Source organism: Ischnura elegans, chromosome 8, assembly GCF_921293095.1.
Source record: "Ischnura elegans chromosome 8, ioIscEleg1.1, whole genome shotgun sequence".
NCBI classification, from domain to species: domain Eukaryota; kingdom Metazoa; phylum Arthropoda; class Insecta; order Odonata; family Coenagrionidae; genus Ischnura; species Ischnura elegans.
Window position 1 is genome coordinate 117,933,428 of NC_060253.1, and position 20,559 is coordinate 117,953,986.

The window sequence follows — 20,559 nt, forward strand, 5'->3', positions numbered from 1 at the left end:
TTCCGTCATCAACAGCTTATATAACTCATGCCTCGATATCGTTAACATAACCACGAGCACGTTTTAGAACACCGGAGAACCCTACTACATACCACTGGCCCTATCTCAATCACCAGCGAAAAAGTAATGGACAAAATCTTCTCGGTGGCGATATGTGAGAGGTTTTGTTGCTTCCTATACCGCGGCGCGCGCCGCGGAGCGCTTACCAAAGTAATACATAGTTGCACTCTAAAGCAATTATCTCAAAAACCTGCGCGAACCAGCACCCAATTTTTTTCTGGCACTTCGAGCACATAACAACCATTTGATTCAAAGTAATATATCGATCCGACATCGTTAGACATTTTTTGTAGCTCAAGTGACATTTTGTGTTATTCTGAAACTTGTAGCACATGTTATGAAGGCCTAAAAAATGACTTCTTCTAGAAGTACTAGGGCCTGATATTTAAAGGCAGTGATCATCAAGTATTGGTTATCTCGTGGAGGGAAACACTTTTTGCTGGTACTTAGCAGTAGCCGTGAAGAACTTGACGAATGAAACCAAAATCTGCGCGTGCTGGCGATGCATTTCTGCATCACTCATGTTTGTAGGGTTGCTGTCTCTACATTAATGATTGAAACGGAAATATTTCTTCAGATTCCATTGCTCCTGACATTGCATTACCTGAGAAAAAAATTTAAATAAAATCCGGACATTATGAATTTTAGGGTTTTGGCAGACCAAAACGGTTTTCGCCCCACTGTGCGACGCGTCCTTTACATCCTTTTCTCATTACCCTTTGTTATGTCACGGTATAGAACTTCTGTGGTTGGACATCCTGCCGGGTAGGCACACTTCTTGACACTCTCAATGCCAAATATAGCTCATATGATTCAACACTTTACTATTACTCCTCTCCATGCAAACCTTTTTGCTGAGGTATGCATTCACACGATGCTTTTGGTCTAAAACACATTAGGGTACACATAAAGATCAATGTTGTCGAGCAGGGTAAAAGCTGTAGTCGGTGGCATAGCCAGGAATTTCGTTCAGAAGGGCTCCAAAACCAAGGGGAAAATTTTTTAAAAACAGGGTCCTAATTAGAGTATTTATATTTCGAGTGGGGAGGTTTTTGACTAATTTTTGACATTTTCCATAATCGAAAAAACTTCATTTGTCAAAGAAATCTATTGTAAATTCATGATTTTTCAATATTTTGTTCTCTTTTATGAAGGAAAATAATAGTGTTTTTATATTTCAAGTGGGGAGGTCTGGACCCCCTGCACGCTACTGGCTGTAGTATACGGAAATTGTTCTTTCCATTGGTTGCTGTTACATATGAATACCATCACTTTGTACATCGCTTCTTCCTTCCTAGTCACAATGAATTCCGAGTTCAAAGTTTCCCACTTCTCTGGTAACTATCCTTCACGAGCAACTCCAAGTGGCCATATTGGCTAGCCATATTGGAAATATATCTTGAATTCAATATTGTAAGATAAATTATCGGAGGATTATCCGGAAAACCATGCTATATGTCTATTTGTCATCTTTTACACAAAAAGGAGTGTCATAAGGTCACCAAGTGGCAAATCTCTTCGTGTTAAATTGTCAATTTCTTCGAGAATAATTCTTGAGCAATGAACTTACTGCATGAGTTCCTTGGCAGGGAAGAATAAGAAATAATGGTCCTCAAATGAGTCTTTTTGTGATAATCCTGACAAACTCACTTCTAAAGAGATGGTGAAAAGTAAAGGGTTACTGACTCAATGATAATTAGGTCTTTTTAAGATAGCTCTGATGAACTATGTACAGTCACTTTCAAAAGTAGGTCCCCACGGCCAGCGCGAGCAACTACGTTTTTCTCGGAGGTTGAACTTCGGGTATTGGCTATGCCTTCTGTGTCTTGAACGGGCCAGTTTGACTTACTCTCACCGTCCGCGCAAGTCTTCCCGAGGCATTCTTCACTATTCCTTAATTCTTCGCGACTTCCCCGACTCCCAGTGCCACAACACAAGGCGAAGCATATGTTCTCAGTCATGGGATTCCCATCCTGATAGTATTCTGAGATGGATATTCCGAGTAGTCTGGCTTGCACTAAAAAATAACGAGACGTATCTGCGTCGCAACGCACATATGAGGAAGAAACGAAAATTGGAATTTACGTCTGAAAGAGTATTCAAAAAGTTTCCTACAAAATAACCTTCTAGATTATACCTTTAACACATTATTACCAACACCATCAACATATGTATATTGCTCTATGTTTAAGTATTTCAAACACACTGTTTGGCGCATTCATTATTCCTAACCATTTTCTTAGGATACATATGTTTACCATGGTTTATACTACAGTTTTCTACGTATCTCATCACGCGAGAAATCAAAAATATTAATGTGCGCTAAATTGTTATGTTTAATTCTGTATCATATTTATTCCAGTCGTTACTAACATATCCCATATGTACAAATATTTAAATAATGCTTTATACATTCGAGGTATCAGGAAGTAATTAACCGACATCTTTATGTTCATCGAAAGTTCGAATGTCTTAATAGTTACCAAAAATATATTTTCTATAATGAAAACACCAACGGAAGCATTAACTAAATGACTTGTGTGCCTATTTCTTACCATTTAAAGGCACATTAATACTATATGTTTTATCTTTGCCCCTTCATTGAGAGGTTAACCTAAGTCTTCCCCTTTTTCGTTTCTTTTTTTTCTGCTAAAACCAGTCGTAATTGGCGCCTGCTGATATCATGCAGGGCAATATCCTTCACATTATTATGTATAAGTGGTTTTACATCATAAATAGAACTTACACTCATGTAATGAATACCTTGAGTCAGTCTAACGTGCGAACAAATACTGGTCATATTCCTACTGACACCAAACTACGCACGCATAATATTCATCCGATAAAAATATACCGTGTTGGGTACCTAATGACTATTTCTGCATTATTAATACAAATTAAACTTATGAGCTGCCAAATATGCTGCTTGGGATGTAGCGTTTGACGGTGTGGAAACTTAGGCGACGACAAAAGAGGGACAAGAAAAGAATGAAGGCATCCGAGATGTGAGTATAAAAAAGAAAGGAAAAGGTGAGAAGGATGGAGAGGAAAAAAAGAAGAAGTGCTATCCATGGTCGAGAGATTTTTGGTAAGGGGGGAGGGGAAGGATGAAAGTAAGGATATGGTTAGAATGAAAGGGCCTAATGCGAATGGGCGTCACTTTTAATTTAAGGGGTAAGTTCAAGTTGGGAGGGGCGCAGGCACGGTGATTCGTAAAATCTTCAATTCAGAAGGGCAGGTAAATGATGTTTTTCTATGACCACCATACTTGGTTGACTCACCATCATAACTCCACGCACATGTTGCTTGTACTGTTTTTCTTAAAAAAATAAACAATATTAATGTAAGAGTATTTCCCATAAACAGAAGGACAACACTTCCTACGACGCATTATGGTCTAACAGCCTGCCATTTCATTTGATGCCAATAAACATATCGCTGCTTCTTTTAGTGAAACTTTATGTTTATCTTAAAAGCAATTCAATAAAATTCAAAGACAATCCAATTGCTAATTCGAAAAAATAATGCAAAATTATCTTCTCCCACAAAAATTTGCCGTACTGGTAGTTTTGACCGGTAAAAATTTAAAAACTTCTTCTGATTTTCTATTCACAGTATGGGAATAAGTTGCGTTATTCAAAATGTAGGCACTACTTGTAGTCCGAATAAGCTACTACTTGGGAAGTGACTGCTATTTAACTTGTAAATATTGAAAAAATGTCTGAAAATCTTTAACCGCCGGCATGGATGAGCGCGATGACGGATGGTAACCGTGACGCAAATGACAATATTTACATAGGCGTATATATTTACGTATTTTTCACCAGGCGATGTGAAGAAAAAATATTGGAGTAACATGCTCGAAATGCTCCGAAAATTTATTTGCACAATATGTTTTGTATAAGTTTACCAAACTACACAGATGTCTCCTGTCTTCCTCGTTCGATGGGTTACTTGCCGGAAAAACCCATATGTTCTTCTCCGCTTTCTTCGGTGGTGGAATTGTTTGGCTGTGTTGGGGGGGGGGGGGGGGAGGTTCACGCGGCCTTCCTACCTCTGAAATCGTGCGTGGGGCTCTTGACGACGGTTAAAGTAGTCAAGTTGCACCATTTGTACTACCTGATCAAGTCGAATCGATCCCCAGTGGACAAGGAACGTGTAAGCAATACGCGAAGGTCGACTTCGGAGAATAACGGAGACGGCTGCGCCAGGTATGGGGACCGACTTTTGAAAGTGACTGTACATAGTTGCTCAGCGATCAATGGAATAAAATAGCATGCTTGCATACATATGGGGACTAAATACATATTGTGACGTGAGGAGGTGGGGGTTGGTTGGTTTATTGGAAAGAGGGGAGAAAGAGAAGGGAGGAAAAGAGGGGAAGGGAGAATAGGGTGGTTTCCTATTATTTTTTTATTGCCTAAATCGAAAGGTTATCACTCCTGGAGTACGTGTTTCACCCTTTTAGATTTTTAAATTACTATATATATTTTTCGCGATTAAATGAAAAGTGAGAAATTTCAAGCGCGCGAAAATGTGACGGCTAAGTATGAATGCTGGGAAAACCCCGTGTGACGTCACTATGGTTCCCGCTGTCGAAGTGTGAGGTGACCTTTTGGTGAGGATATGTGCGCTGCTGTGATGCAGGAAGCGGACTATCCTGCTAGCAGGTATCGCTCGGCTTAAATAAGGATTATTAATACCCTATCAAACAAGGGAAACTTTCTGGCCACAGGAAGTTTAAATAGTTGATTATTAAGATATGTTTCCCTGAGCTCTGTGCCTCGTGCATGCATTGGTAATTTCAGACGATGTAAAACTCCTATCTACTCGTATAGAAACTAGGGGCCGTATTCTTAGTCGACCCTACATATCCGTCCCTACATAACAAAAGTCCCTACATGCGTTTCTCAGTCGACCCTACATAAGTGGTGGGGGGTGATTCCGTCGTCAACTTCTCTGAGATGACGTAGATGATGGCGCAGCGCCAATTTTCCATACTGGTGGCGTAATGGGAACTAACTATGAAAGTAAGAAAAGACGTCTTATAATTTTCGGGCTCATTGTTAGGGCAACAGCTCAAGGTAAATAAACAATCGGTGTCGTCCGTCAGGTCGTGTCCAGTCGTGTCGGTACCTTAATTATCGCTACAAATACACTCATATCGAGCCAAAAGTAGAACCTTATTGTCTTCAAATTATGTACTTCAAAAGCGGTCTGTACAAGATAGTAATAAGAACGGAGCAAATTGATCATAGACGTGGGAACTTACGTTGCATCATCAAGGTTCGTCGTTCGCTTTTACCTTCCGTAGTTAAGTTTATTATGTGGCAAATAGTGGCATGAAAATACGTTTTCTATGGTTGTACGTAAACGAAGAATTGGATTCCCAAAAGTATACCAAGTACCAAACGTGAAAAATATTATATATTCGTAGAAACCAGATGCTTGTATACCGCTATATTCTTCTTATTAGTTTGTAGCAGGCGTAGGAATTGTCTGCTAGCAATGATAAGGCACTGTAATGGTTTGGACGATGTTAATCAATCCGTTCCATATTTCAGACTGACTTGCCGGCCAATTCAAATTCAAAATTCAACGGCCGAAAGGCCGCAGTATTTATTTCTATTGGTGCACTTCCAGAATGTTCTCTGTTACTGTTCTTGAACATGAAAGAAATTTCTAGAAATGAATTCTAGAAGGCAAGAAAAAATAAAATAATTACAATTTCCGGCACGGGGAACCGAATCTGGGCCGTCCGCTTGGGAGGCGACCGCTCTACCGCTGGGCTAGCCGGCCTATTGATGAGATTCGATGATGGAGCGCAATTTATGTTGCCTCCGGGCAAGCGGTGTGGCGGCGAGGCAGAACGTGTGGCCGCCACAAGTTCAGTCAATTTTATAATTTATTTAACTTGGTGGCTATAAAGTGGTAGTATTATTACTTTTCCGTTGTGTTACTGTACATTTTAAAATGGTTTGTGCGAGCTCGTCTCCCTTAATATGCATTACAACGTAAATTATTTAATCGAGGTGATCAGCAGGCGATATTTGGCCGCCATGTTTTTGTAGGGTGTAGGGTTGGTTCGGGTACCCTACATCAAGTAGGGCCCGTTTAGTTCCAAAAAAGGCCATATGTAGGGCTTGATGTGGCGTATGTAGGGTGAGATCGGTTTATGTAGGGGCTGATGACGTATCCAGGGTCGATTGGCCCTACAGGGTCGACTAAGAATACGGCCCTAGGTGACGTCACATCGAGTGGCATTGCATGGGCACCAATCTGACCTTTTTCAAATGAGGTTAAAATTGACCATTGCCATTCGTCTAAACTGGAATTTCTAAAACAAAATAATTTCTATATTATGAATGCACTAATCATGGGTAACGAATTGGAATCCATGCCTTGTCTTTTCTTTGATGAAGAAAACTACCCTATTATTATGTGGGGAGGCTCATTGCGATGATTAGATACACAAAAAATTAGAGCTTATAACATAGATTCTGAGTTCGACAGAATATTTAATGCAGAAAAAAGGGAAATGTACACACAGAACACATGAAATTGTTCAATATCTTTCTATGCTTTGAACATCAAACTGGCCAGTGGATATTACCAAAATGATTAATTCAACAAAACAAAGACAACTTAATAAAAAGAAAACAGGAAGTTTCCTTCCAATCAGTCTTTGGCCTGGTTTCTCACCAAGAACACCCAAAAATCAGTTAACAAAAAGAAAACATTAACCTTAAGCATACTTATAGATAGAAAAGTACACCCTGTCCTAAAAAACTTTAGTGCACGCAATCACTCAAGGAAGGGGGAAGGGGAAAAGAGGATAGAATCATAAATGCAATTAAAAAAACTCATGGGCAAAGGCTCTTCAACAAAGGTTCCGGCATTGTAACGTCCACCCGGGAATGCTCGCAGAGTAGTCGACGATAAATTGGGCGCCAGTGTGGGTAATGTAAAAACTTCCGCCCACACTCGGAAGCGGTAGGAAAAGGAATAATTTTCTTTTTGTGATTCTCTCAGAGTAGTAGGCGACGGACAACCACTCGCTGACCCGTTCACCTGTTCATCACTGAGAATCGGGAGTGGTTGGGAAAAAGGACGGGGTGATAAAAGGAAAATATAAAAAAATACAGGTACAAAATACTCCGGCAATGCCAGACTACTTAAACTCAAAATCAGCCTCGGCCACCAATTCCTAATAGTCCTAGTCGGACGCTGGTAGGCTCCGCTCGACAACTTCAACTCTCGCCGACTGACCCTAAAAAAAAAAACTCCCCCGAGCTCCCGACGGTAGCAACCTCCCCTTCCCTAATTCTACTCCCGTCCGCGGCCTCCGCGGCTGTCTACGGAAGTAACCCTCAAAAAAAAAAGAATGGCAGTGGGCGCTCCCAAGCACCAGCTTTAAATAAACGTCACAGCATCTTCTTTCTTCGTTTCTGGGGGGGGAATCTGGGTTTCTTTAAGAACACTAGATCAGGGCTTTGAGTGAAGGTTCTTCTTTACTAGGGGATACAATTCATGATTGTGGTTCGGATTATCAATTTTTCCTGCCTTGTTCACGGCTGAGGGATGACCTCCTCAAATGGCTCCTTTTCGGCAATCGCCGAGCCTAAATTGAATGGATGAGGCAGATACTTTGTGGAGATCCATTATGAGATATGAAGTGAAACACTTTGCACTTTCCACATAAAAATGTATTAAACTACAGTCGACATGTTTTGCTGCTCTGCAGAATTATCAAGACTCCCACAAAATATATCGACTGTAGTTTAATAAATTTTTATGTGGAAATTGCAAAGTGTTTCACTTCATATCTCATCGCTAAACCATATACACACCCTGGGCTGAGAGAATACTCAGTGGGATGACATGGGTTGATCTTCTTCTTATTGATGATGGAAATCTACCATTCATTCTCCTGTTTCCTGTTTCCGCTCATATCCTCCTTCCCGGTCCAAACTCCATTGCCTCCAGGTTCTCCTTCTCTCCATAGACCACTCATGTAAAGAGGCGCTTGCCCTGACAAAATGGCAGAGTCTCCGGCAGCATGATAAGGCCAGGGTTGATGTATCTCTTTCAGGTGGTGGCTCCTTAGGTTTCATGCCTCAAAGAGGGTTGGTTTTCAGGGGGTGAGGAGGGTGGGGAGAAAATGAGAAAGAGGCCTATTTCTAGAGGTAAGTCACCATGGGGGAGTTAAAGTATGTTTAATCTATTTTGGGGGAGAGGGTGAATGTATAGGTGAAGGAGAATCAGGTGGTCGTAGGCAGCCTTGCACCATCACTCCTCGGTGAGTGTGGGTGGGTGAGGAGGAGTGCACTCTTCTCTATTTGGGGCCAGCTCATACACAAAGTCATGTGATGGGAAAACCCCAAAATCTGGAGGTGGGGAATTGGGGGGAGGTGAAATGCATTACACACAAGTCCAGTCACACTGAACTACCCACACACACACGGTCAAACTTATATAACACAAATAAATGAAGCTCTCCTTCCCTCAAAAATATCCATTCAAACCAAGTTATGTAACCTGCCAAATTTCTACGGTTACAATATGCATTCACAAATGGTATACATATATTAAGCTAACATAAGGAACTGGCATAAAGGTACCATATTGAGGAAATTTATGTGTACTATGTATTATAATTTCTTCGATTTTATGATACATATTTGGATAACTTACAGTTTGGTATTTTTCATTCATGTCATTTATCCACTCTCTTCCAGGATTGCGTGGAGGATGAAGCAAAATGATGGGAGTTGGAAGATAGAAGAAAAAAAGCAAAAAGTGTGTGAACCTTGCATGCATTTTATCTGATGGGTTGCATGATTGAGCAAAAATTTTGAGCCTTTTGATTGTTCAGAAACAAAAGGATGGGTGTGATTCCCGAGTCCTCCAAATTTAGGAGAAGAGAGAGACTCCAGGACAAGAAGACCACTCCAGGAAGAAGAATGCGAGTGACTTAGCTTAGATTTGGCCCTTAGGACCATGAATCATTGTGCCAAGTAAGACTAGGTTATTTTAGGTGAGTCAATTATACTTTTTGTCAAACTGAGGTTTGACATGGGCTGTATACCATTGTAGGGTTATGGAATAGAAACTGTCATTTGGATGAAAAGGTAGTAACTTCCTCCTCGTGCCACAGTGACTTGTATACTGCAATGGAGATTGTGCAATTCCTTGGAGGAAAGGTATTTACCTTGCATGTACTCTCTCCATAGGCTCAAGACAAGCGGACCCCAGTTTCACACCTAGCCCTAGTTCTTGGGCCCTCAGGGTTTTGAATTATTGCGTCGAGTAAGGCTAGGATTTTAAAGAGCGTTATCTAGAATTTTATGCTGAAACAAGGTTTGGCATTCACAGCATACCATTGCAGTGCTCGGGTTAGAAACTGTGTCACTTGAATGTGAAAGGGTTAATTTCCTCCTTTCCCACAGTGACTTTCCATATGTTGCATTGCAGAGTGTGCTATGTCTTGGGGGAAGGATCATTTATTTACCTTGCATGAACTAACCCACTCTCTCCCTAGGCTCAAGACATTCCGGTGGCCGAAGGAATGTAGGCATTGCAAGAGATACCATCAGACAACTGAAAGGAGAAGAAACATGTCAAGACAAAGAAGAAGGAAGGTGTCAACCTATTAAAATTTAATTGCATTATCAGGATGATGTAGAAACGTTTGATAGATTCACTAAGGTAAATTTCTCCACAAATACTTTCCTGAGCACCTTTATCTTTCTTCTGCGCAAACCAACTCCGCTGAAGTATGAATAACAGTCCAAAATTTGTATTACATTGAAATCAACTTTTAAGGACAACCAATCAATATTACCTACTTTCAATTAAATTTTGCATATTAATTTCATTTATAAAATAATTTCTTGTACATTCAATTCAATTTTTTAAAACGATATCCACATGAGTTTATTTTTTTAATTCATGATGCATATTCTGCCATTAAGGATTTCTTGCTTTTTTAGCCTAATTTATACTAATGCAAAATGATGTCAACATCTTTCAGTTCTTCCAAACAAGTTTAGATACATTCATTTAATCTCACCTCTTTGCATAATCCTGATGCATCATGAACATTGTATGTAATCAGTCACCTTTCATTTTTTTATTATTGCTCATCCAAGCACTGCATTGAAAATCAGTTTCTTTAATTTTTATTCATGTTTTTTTTCTTTCTCAATTGATAAACTAAATATTTTCTCAAAACATTTTGCAAAAGTTCTTTTTCAAAAAATCAAATCATCATTTTTTTGTGAATATGTTAAGTAGAGAATGAAAGAATGTAAATTATGTTCTTCAGAATTATTTTTAACTATTGATAGATTATAAAGTGAATTATATTTTTTAATGCCACTTCTGAAGAAATACCTCGTTGGCTAAGTAAAGAATTCTTGTTGAATCCCAATTGTATGAGTCTCCTCCATTTTATCAATTCATTAGGAAAATACTCTGCCCATTTAGATATTTGCTCTCTGGCGTCCATAGCGTATCACACGAAGTAACTTAAAAATTTGCTGGTATAAATTTGATAAATTTTATACAGGTCCTAACTTATAGCACTAAACACATATTAGAACTACTTTCAGCTTTAGGATTTCAAGTTTTTTCTAGAAACTTTTTAACCATTTTGAACATATTCCCTTGAATTCTGTTTAAATTTCATTGAAATTTTCATGCATCCCTATCGAAATGAAACATCTTTTCAACTTTTCATGCAGAGATAAGACGCGGGCTTCTTATACCACTAATGTTGAATTTTCCCATGGCTGTTTTTGCAGTGATTCCTCGTACCCTATTAAATTTCAGTGCACTCACATACAGTTTTTATAAATCCGCGATGGAAATTCAATTTCTGTACCATCTTTCTCCCCTCAGCTGCAAGCCATCTTGGAGGGTGTGGGCAGAAAGCTGGTGGAAAAATCATGCTGACCCAGATTCTGACGGTGAACTGACCATGCCAAACGGTAAGAGTGGGGTGGGTTGGGATGGGGTGGGATGGGTTGGGATGGGCTGGGATGGGGTGGGATGGGTAGGGATGGGGTGGGGTGGGATAGATTGGGTTGAGATGGGCTGGGATGGGTAGGGGTGGGATGGGGTGGGATGGGCTGGGATGGGGTGGGCTGGGAAGGGGTGGGAAGGGGTGGGATGGGGTGGGTTGGGATGGGGTGGGATGGGGTGGGATGGGGTGGGATGGGGTGGGATGGGTGGGATGGGGTGGGATGGGGTGTTGTATTTGTAATGTAATTTTGTTTAAATAAACGTTAGTGTGTAAATTTACTTTTTTCCTATTTATACCTATTTTAAGTAGTTTGTAAGAATTGAAATGTTACAAGGGGTGGTTTTTAAGGGTTGTACATATTTAAATCGGCATCGTTCTTAAATTAGGGCATTTTGACGAAAAATATATTTTTTGTGGTAAATATTTTTTTTCCTTAACCCCGAATAAGGGTTGATTTTTAAGGGTTTAAATATCATGAAGTAGGAGGAGGTTTTCACCCCTAAAAAACTAAAAATAAATTACTTGAATTCATGAGCCTCATTGCATAAAAGTTGTATTTAATACCCTCATGTATGTATTTATATTGGAGAGCCCAAGAGATGTGCGTGAGAAAAATGTGAATGTTTAAATTTTTTCCCACAAGCATAAATGAGTTTCTACTTTAAGTTTATTTTCGGAATGGTATGTATTCATTGAAATGAAAAGATAACTCGACTTCTGAGATGGAGTATGAGAGATAAATAACAAGTTTAGTGACACCCAATTATAACTTAATAGTGGTCGCTAGGGTATAGATTTTATTTATTTTATCAATATATAATGTCTTAATCTAATTTTAAATTGAGCTTAATTTAAATTGTTATGAACAAAATCGACCAAATATTGCCAACACCAATTTTGCTTTAGAATATATTTTCAGGCTTGCGGAACGATCAAATTCAAAACTCTTTCTCTTTTTATGTCCCTCTCCTTCGTTAACAGCGAGGCGATGACGGTTTTGAGGCGACGATCGCGCGAGTTCAGATTTTTTTCAAGAAGGCGCACAAGTCCACGTTATCAGGAGTTGTAAATAAGGTTTATTGTAACGACTGGAAAAAATACGCCATTTTTGAGTAGAGAAATTGAATATAGATCGTGAATTGAATATAGATTGAAATGAAGGGGGTTCGTCGTAAGAATTGTGGTGGTGCACTTTCGGGCGACTCTTAAAGGGTTAGCCACTAGCCAGCCGACAGTTATTCATCGAAGTGTGATTCGCTCCTCATATCAGTGATCGGGAAAATGTCGACATGGGATCTACTATAGTTGCTAACGCTCAAAATATCAAGATGGTAACCTCATTTTTTCGTAAGGTTAACAGTAAACCCGTTTTGGTTTGGGTGATGTTATCATAGACGTTAGTTGACACTATTAAAGCGATGAAAAGACTTGATTTGAGTTATTTAGATTAGGGTTTTTAGCAGAATTTCATGCATGCTGATTTATTTTACAGATAACCTTGATTAATGTCACTTTAATTGGTCGATCTTTTTCAGGGAGACGGAATTCCATAATCTTTCGTATATTGTTCCTTATTTTGAGCTCAATTGAATTTAATTTACAGGGATGAACTGCGTGTTATCCTGGATCAGTCGTTTTTCCTCCAAATCCTTAACTGTGTATTGCGCCTGCAATTGCAATTCATAGTGGTGAGTATTAATTGTCCAGGATTGTGAATGAGTCAGATGGCAGTAAGTTATATGCATTTTAAAGTTCATTCGGGATGTTCCGACTTGAAATAGTAAGGTAATCGCTAGATTACACATCGTTAGTTGGTTTTTTGTTCACTTGTCCATATCCCAACCTTCTTCTTTTACTAGCATCTCGACGTCACCTCACCCGCATTCAGTATTATGTCTTATGTTTAGACATAGTGAAAGTAGTCATCCCTAGACCACCAAGACAAGGGTCTACCCTGGATCACAACTAGGGGAGGGGACAAGCCGTAGCCGTGCATTTTCTAAATATTTTGCTTGAAAAAATTATTTCTTTAAGTACACGTTTTATGCTCAAACCATTTTTATTCAAAATAAATTTTGTTCCAAACTTTCCTTTTGAATTACATTAATTTTCGATTCTGGGGAGGGGGGCAGTTGTCCCCTCCTGACCCCCCCAACTGAGTACACCCATACTGTGCAATTAACACACTCCTTTTACATCGCGGAATGACTCAACTGAACCATGCCATCGAGGCGATTGCCGGTAAGTGCGGTCTCTCTTTCAGTGATAGTCTTAGTAGCCCAGAGGATTAATGGCAACTTATCCTTTTTGAGAGTCAAAGACTGCAATTCCAGTTAGCATTTAGATCGTATTGTGGACGTGAAATATCGCTAGGGAGTTTTTCTGTTGTTCTGTTAATAACAGCTCTCAGAATGCGATGATTTTCATTCGTAAATAAAATATAACACCCTCTCCCCCCAGTCATTGTTACCTGAAATAATTCACCTTGTCATGGTCAATACGAGTACTTTATTAATAGCTTTATCCGCTGCCATCGAATCTATTACGGGTATCGACAAGCGCTCTCTAAAGAGGCATTATGATTGGAAAAAATCTGGGTTTTAGTAATAAAAAGGCGTGATAGTTATAAGACAGCTGGCGATAGTAAAAAGAAGTTATCATATCATTTTTCCATATGATCCAGTGGTCTAATACTTATTTTTACTGCTAATTTGCAAGTATTGTTCTTGTACATCAATTTATAGATGCGAACTTCTTTTTTTAAATCAAAAGTGTTTTCTTGATCCGTAAAAGTATTTGTTGTTAAGATTAAAACAAGAATGGATTGGTAAAATTATATAGAAAAGGATTTATATACTTTTCTCACTCTTAGTTTAAATATGCTTGCAATGGTTTATTACAAATAAGCAAAAACTCTCAAAAATTAAATAATGTATGTATGACAGTATCTTTTATTCATTTAAAAAACCTCTCCGGTTAGTTAGACCCACCGTGACTTTCCAGATGTTAATCCTGCCTCAATATATAAGCCTATTACTTCCTCCTCTTGTCTTACAAGGAAAGTGGCGAAGTGAGGGTCTCAGATTTCGATCTAACTTAGTTAGTAGTGTCGTAGTCCATCGGATCCACGAATCATCCCCCATATGGGGTTATATAACCGATGGTTTTAACAAAAACGAGGTTAGACATTTACAGGTTGGTTTTATTCCCTCAGAAATACGGTCTCAACAACTAGGAGCGGTGGTTACTGTACTTGACTCCTACCCGGAGATCCTATGTTTGATTCTTGGCCGCGGCATAATTTTTTTCTACCTTCCATTTTACAAAAGGCTGCTGTTCATCATTATTTCCATGATTTTCAATGAAAATTTTATTTTTATGAGTTGAAATCTCTTTCTGCAATGTGGTAGCATCAGATGTCACAAAATATGATTTGGCACTGATAATGTAGGGAGGAATGCGATGATAATAAAATAGAGGCTCTTGTTGATCACTCTTTTCCAAAATCATAATGAACTTATTATTCATACTGTGTAAAAAATAAAACCATGGTCTATTGCGCAATTATCTAAAATACTGTATCTAAGCGTAATTTCTTCTAAATTCAAATCAAACTAGAACGCGGATTAATTTGTCAAATATATGCTTTGGGATACCGGTGAGGCATGCCCATTGCATGTATTTTTATTTTGTGGTCGATTCGCGCCAATCATCTCCGGGCTATATGCAGATGTTGTGTAATACGCAAGAAGCAAGAACAAACTGGGGTATTTCTGCAGTGTCAGTCATTTGCAGACAATGCAGCAAACTGCGGAAGCGACTTTTCAGGAGCCCTCTCAATAGATATCCTAACTGACAATAAACAAAAATTAAAATGATTCTGACGTCGCATCAGGTGTCCATTATCTCGGTAGGGGACAATGAGGTTTGAGTGCAGCTTGTAAGCAGCATCGCGTAATAAATGACTGTCACATGGAAATTTTGTTGCATCGCCAAGAAAGTCTTGCACTTCCGACAGACGGAAAACTCGTTGATCATGAGGTGAGCCTACGTGCCCACCGTAGCAGTTTAGGAAACGGGCTTTATGGTCACATATTCCCTGTGAGAAATAATGAATGTTATATTGGTATCTTTGCATCATTCGAATTGAAATTTGACCAGGGTCACATTACTCAGTTAGTAATTACCTGCAACTGAATGGAATGATATTTTTTTCCGATTAATATAGGCTACCGGATTATGTTTTGGAGCAGGAATATGATTGTGTGTCCCATTGATAGCTTCCAAAACTTTAGGAAAGGCACTGATGGCCTCAAAACCTCCCCAAACGACCTGCGCTCCATGGCGCCTAGGCCATCGAATTACGACAGGTGCTAGCGATATCAACGCCTTTGTCACTATCCGCACAGTCAGCAAGGCAGTTGCATGGCTGACGTCAAATTTTTCACGAATTGACCTGGGGCCGTATTCTGTAACTCCAAACCGATCGGTGCGGCACCGATTCGTCGGGTGCGACGTCACACCGACTCCTGGTAAGAAGTCGTGCGATTCTGTACGAACCCGATCGGTGCTGCACCGACGAGAGGACGGGAGATCGTCGGTAGCCGTACCGACAGCAAAAAGGTGTCGGTACGGCCACCGACTAGCGGGTTTCATGAACTCCCCGGTGCGCATTGTACGTTTTATATTGTTTTTACCTCATCACCGAGTAAATAATGAGGTTTTCTGCAATGTAATATTTTTCTGCCCCTTCGAATACGCCTCTATAATTCACTGTGTCATCATCTATATTAATTACCTTGACAGAAATATAAGATAATGGTTAATAAAAATGAGGTTTGCTTACATATAATGACTTTCTCTCATTTATGTTACCACTTTCACTCGCTTGTAATAGGCTTTATTTCTCTCTATCATCAATTATTTGCTCCTTTGACATAAAATATATATTTTTGATTAAATATGAGTTATGCCGCAATGTTATCACTTTATCTCACTCTGAATAGGCAACTATTATTTCACTCAATTTCGGATATATTCGGATTTTCCCTGTTTTAAAAGGAGGGGGAACCGTACCGTCTGGTTTGATACCGACGACCATACTGAATCGCTGAATTTGCCGTCGTCGGTATGGAAACCGTCGTCGGTACGGAATGATCTGCTGTAGGTGGGCTGGGAAGGGAAACCGACCGGTGAGGTACCGACGAAATACAGAATACGGCCCCTGAAAAGAGTACAATAAAATAGAACAATGATGTTCAGACAATCCCCGAGTTAAGCAGTAGTTATTTTCCCATAAATCTTGGGTTGTAATGACTAACGATATTATCAATTTACTAATGTCAAATGATTAAGCACTTACTATTCAATTCACTTACATCGAGAATTTTAGAGACTTACTTGAGACATCTGAGACACTTACTTGAGATTGAACGTTAGATATAGGAATATTTAGCTCATACGTTAGTTTTCTCAATTCTCTGTTGGTTCTAGAACGTCGACTTAAAAATCATTGTTTGCATCGCATTTCCGCCAATTCGTTCCTAATTCCCAAGATAGTCGCGAGCCGCGCTCAGCAGGCCTTTTTGCCACCGGTGTCCTCTCCTTGGGGTACATGAGGAAACTGAGCCAAAGTAGTCCCTACTCGGTGACCAGCGACTTCTTTTCTGGGCCAGGATAAGGGAGGAATAATGAAGTGTGAGGTGCTAACTGACTAAAGTGAATCATTCCGAGCATGGGAAATCCTGATTCCACAAGCTTTTATCGTGCATGTAACCCTAATTGGCTCAAATTTATCCTACATAATACCCTGTAAGCCACCACTAGGGTGTTTGGCAGGGGATGATCATTTTTCAGCATGCAGCATGCAATTGGACTCCAGCATGCACACCACACGGTTATAGAAATATTACGAATTATAGCAAAATATAGGTGAACACTCATGCAAAGACAAAACTTTCCAGTGGTTTGTAGTTCCTATAGCAAATCCATTGCAAGGTTAGAACTATGGAGAAAACATGCAATAAGTCGTCATAGCGAATAACGCCATTAATTCTATTAATTCATAGACACCGTTGCTGTACGTAATAGTACGAGTAAAATGGCATTTCAAGTCTCTCCGTTTTGCAGTCTGTTCCTTTACTCTCTCCTCGTGATCACGTCTACCATAGTACGACGGTAAACGTCATCCTAACTTGACTTCGTTTAACACCATAATGTTAAGCCGGTCGATACGAATACATTCGAATAGTGATACGCCCTGCGCCAAAAATTTAGTGCTGCGAATGTTCTGAGATTCAGTTCTCACCACCTCTCCGTTTACTCGCATCAACATTGTTATTTTTTTAGTATAAGTAACAATGAAAACTTGATTTTCCTTCGCAACGAACACCTGTTGCAATCTAAATGATACCTCCGTGCCGTAAAGCTGGCACTCCGTGCAAAAAAGGGAGATTCAATATCTATAAAGGTAACCAACCTTAGCATCGCGATCCCTAAACAACGCAAAGGAAAAATACGATATAATTTGTTTGAATTTAAAACGAGGGACATGAAATAATTTCAAGTTGTAAATTTACGTATGATTTTTTTGTCAGCTTGATCATAAAATTCGCCTAGAAATTTTAAAATAGCCAGAGTGCATGTAATAGAACACATGGCAGCAAATTAATGTAGCGATAGCTCACCGTTAAAATTTAATTAATGGTGTTAGTGCATAGAGGGTGGCGCCCTGAGACACTTCCCCCCCCTCGTCTCGCCATCGCTCTATTACTACCTCCCCTTAGCCACCAACTCCCTCCCTGCCTTGCTAGCCCAATGACGCGTAAACCGAAACTCACCCGTCTGACTTCGTGGTGCACTGTGACTCAAAATCAGTTCAGTGCATTTTACTCTGCATTCGTGCCGGGCAGAACCCCATACATTCCTTAGCAATTTCTCATCCCCCAAGAGGTGTAAGTAAGAAGCAGTGCAACCGCTTTCGGTGTTTCCACTTAGTCCTCATTCTGTTATCGTGAAGTCGGAGTCTCACAGCTGTTTTATTGGTGGTGAGAGGCGGATGGTCTGTTGCTGAAGAATGGAGGTATGTCTTTACTTGTAACTATTATTCCATGCTTTTTCTGCTTATTAAATCATTATATTTTGATCGTTAGGTGCAAAGTAAAGATATACTCTTTGGCAATAAGATAAAGTAAAAATTACTGTCGTTTATGCAACTTGCTTTTTTGGGGTTTGACTCTCTAGATCCTACCGGAAGGACTGGTTACGCCATAAAAACACATACTATTATTATTATATTATTTTAATTATGGGAACCCTGTGCGGAACGAGGTCAGCGATTTATAAGTGCCGAAGAATGTGCTCCGCAAGCGGCAACAACTATGTCTAGTCCAGATTATTGTTGATGAACTTATGAGCAACACCAATCTGGACTAGCTATAGTTTATTACCGCTTGCGGAGCACCTTTTTCACATTTTAAAATCGCTATCCCGTTCCACCCTCGGTTCCCACTATCTTATTTGATACAACGCGCAATTTTATATAAGAATTTGCCATTTTATTATAGTTTAATGAATGAGCCAAAAATGTACGTGAAAATTTACCTCTTAACGAAGCCATGTTTCACGAATGCCTTATCAGAATACTTAATCTCTTCAAATTTGTTTCTCCAATTTGGAAAAGTTTCCTTTCATATAAGCTGTTCAGAGATATACATCAGCTTATTACAGGTTATTATTATTCTTATCATGAAAACAGGTTCTAAAGAATGGCTTAAATACGCATGCATCAAATTAATTTTCGAGGTAACCATTCCTTCTTCTTATAAAATGGATGTACTATGTCCTCGGTGCAATTTCTTTTACGGGTTATAACTCTTGGAATATTTCATGTTTTCAAGATTTGACGGGAAAGCAGTGAAAGTGTTAAGTTTTAATGGAAGAATTCATGGTCCTCAGTGTTTAGAATGTGTAGTGCTGGTGAATATGTGTATTTTGGGGAATCGCCGATGGACAGCTGAGCTCTGCCGCAGATGGACGAGTCATCGAATAAAAGGTAGGGAGCATCTTCCTCTTGCACTCAAATGTGAAGTTTAAACATATTGACAGACAATTTTTGAAACCAAAATAGATGTTGAGCCCACTTTTTCGGACGAGGATGTGAATTTTTCACTTTAGACGGCGTCTTTTAGAAAATGTCAAATTTTCATATTCGTTTAGATTTTACGTTTGATTCTGTACTTCCATGGGAGAGAATATAAATATAGAATAGAAAAGAAAAAAATAAACTAAAATAGAAAAAATATAATTCTAAAATCAGTTCTAAAGATGTAAAATGCAATATTTACCCTCATAATTCTTTGTGAAAAAACAATAATTCCTTTAGTTTCTAATTAGTTGAGTTACGGTGCCATGGGAAACGTATTAACCTTAGAAATTTCCGAAATCACATATTTTACGCTCTAAAATATTCAGCAGCTATGCGTCATTCTTAGGGGCTAAACGATTAAAAAAATTAACGTTTTTTTTACCGCAATCAGTATATTACTATTTATATAATAGTATAATTCTTATACTAAGCAACAAAATCAAAATTATTGAATTTATTTGACAACATTGTTGAAAATCGCAAAAAAAACTCATCGTACGTAATTAAACAAAGCCTCAGACTAGGGGCGTGGATTCGAGACCTCGTAATCATTAAATGTTTTTAGAAATTGCATTCCTTCCGAATCTAGAACTGCCATCAAAATCAATGGCACCGACTCCATGGGACTTGAGGGGGCCCGAGCCCCCTCAAAAATTGGTTACGGGTGTGACGAAAAAATGTGCCTGGCTTCTCAATTTTCCCCGGAGTGTCCATATATCAGGATTGGAGTTATCAGGGTTCTAATGCTGATCATATGACTCTTCTAAAATGCTTAAAAATTCACTACTTATAAAAATTCCTGGGGCAAGATACCCGGTTTGGGCCCCCCTATTATTTTTTTTAAGTCGGCACCCCTAATCGAAATCAGCCGTAAAATTGAGGACAGTTACACACTGCATGTACAGTCACTTTCAAAAGTTTTAGGACAAAGTTTGTGGCGCCACTTCTGCTTCTCAAGAAAATTTAGTTTCCCTTACTCCATTTGTTTTCCTTGCTCACGCACTGCAAATATTTCGCCTCCATGTGAAGATATATGAACAAAGAGGGAGAAGTTACTTGCTAAATTTATCGTTTTGTTTCGATCTTTGATGGATTTAATGATTAATTTCGTGTGCATACTCTGTGTCCTTGCTCCGGTTTTCACTGCTGGTCTGATATTATGTATTACAAAAACCACAACGTCAGAAGTCGTGGTGGCGTAGTGGAGTTAATGCGACGTCGTCACAGTAAAGGTTGTTGGATCGATTCCCCTACTCGCAATTAAGATCTCAACATTTTTTTTCCTTGGTAACTTCTTTTGTATTTAATAATGGGTTTCAAAGAATTT

General features: G+C 39.2%; 1 long non-coding RNA gene across 1 annotated transcript in view; it reads left to right on the plus strand.

Annotated features, from left to right (window-relative positions):
* Window positions 1-11,029, plus strand: part of LOC124163961 — a 55,060-nt gene extending 44,031 nt beyond the window's left edge. The window contains exons 3-4 of the long non-coding RNA XR_006865894.1: window positions 8,799-9,768; window positions 10,963-11,029. This is a non-coding gene — a long non-coding RNA (uncharacterized LOC124163961). The remainder of the gene's footprint in view (window positions 1-8,798; window positions 9,769-10,962) is intronic.
* Window positions 11,030-20,559: the final 9,530 nt, after the last annotated feature.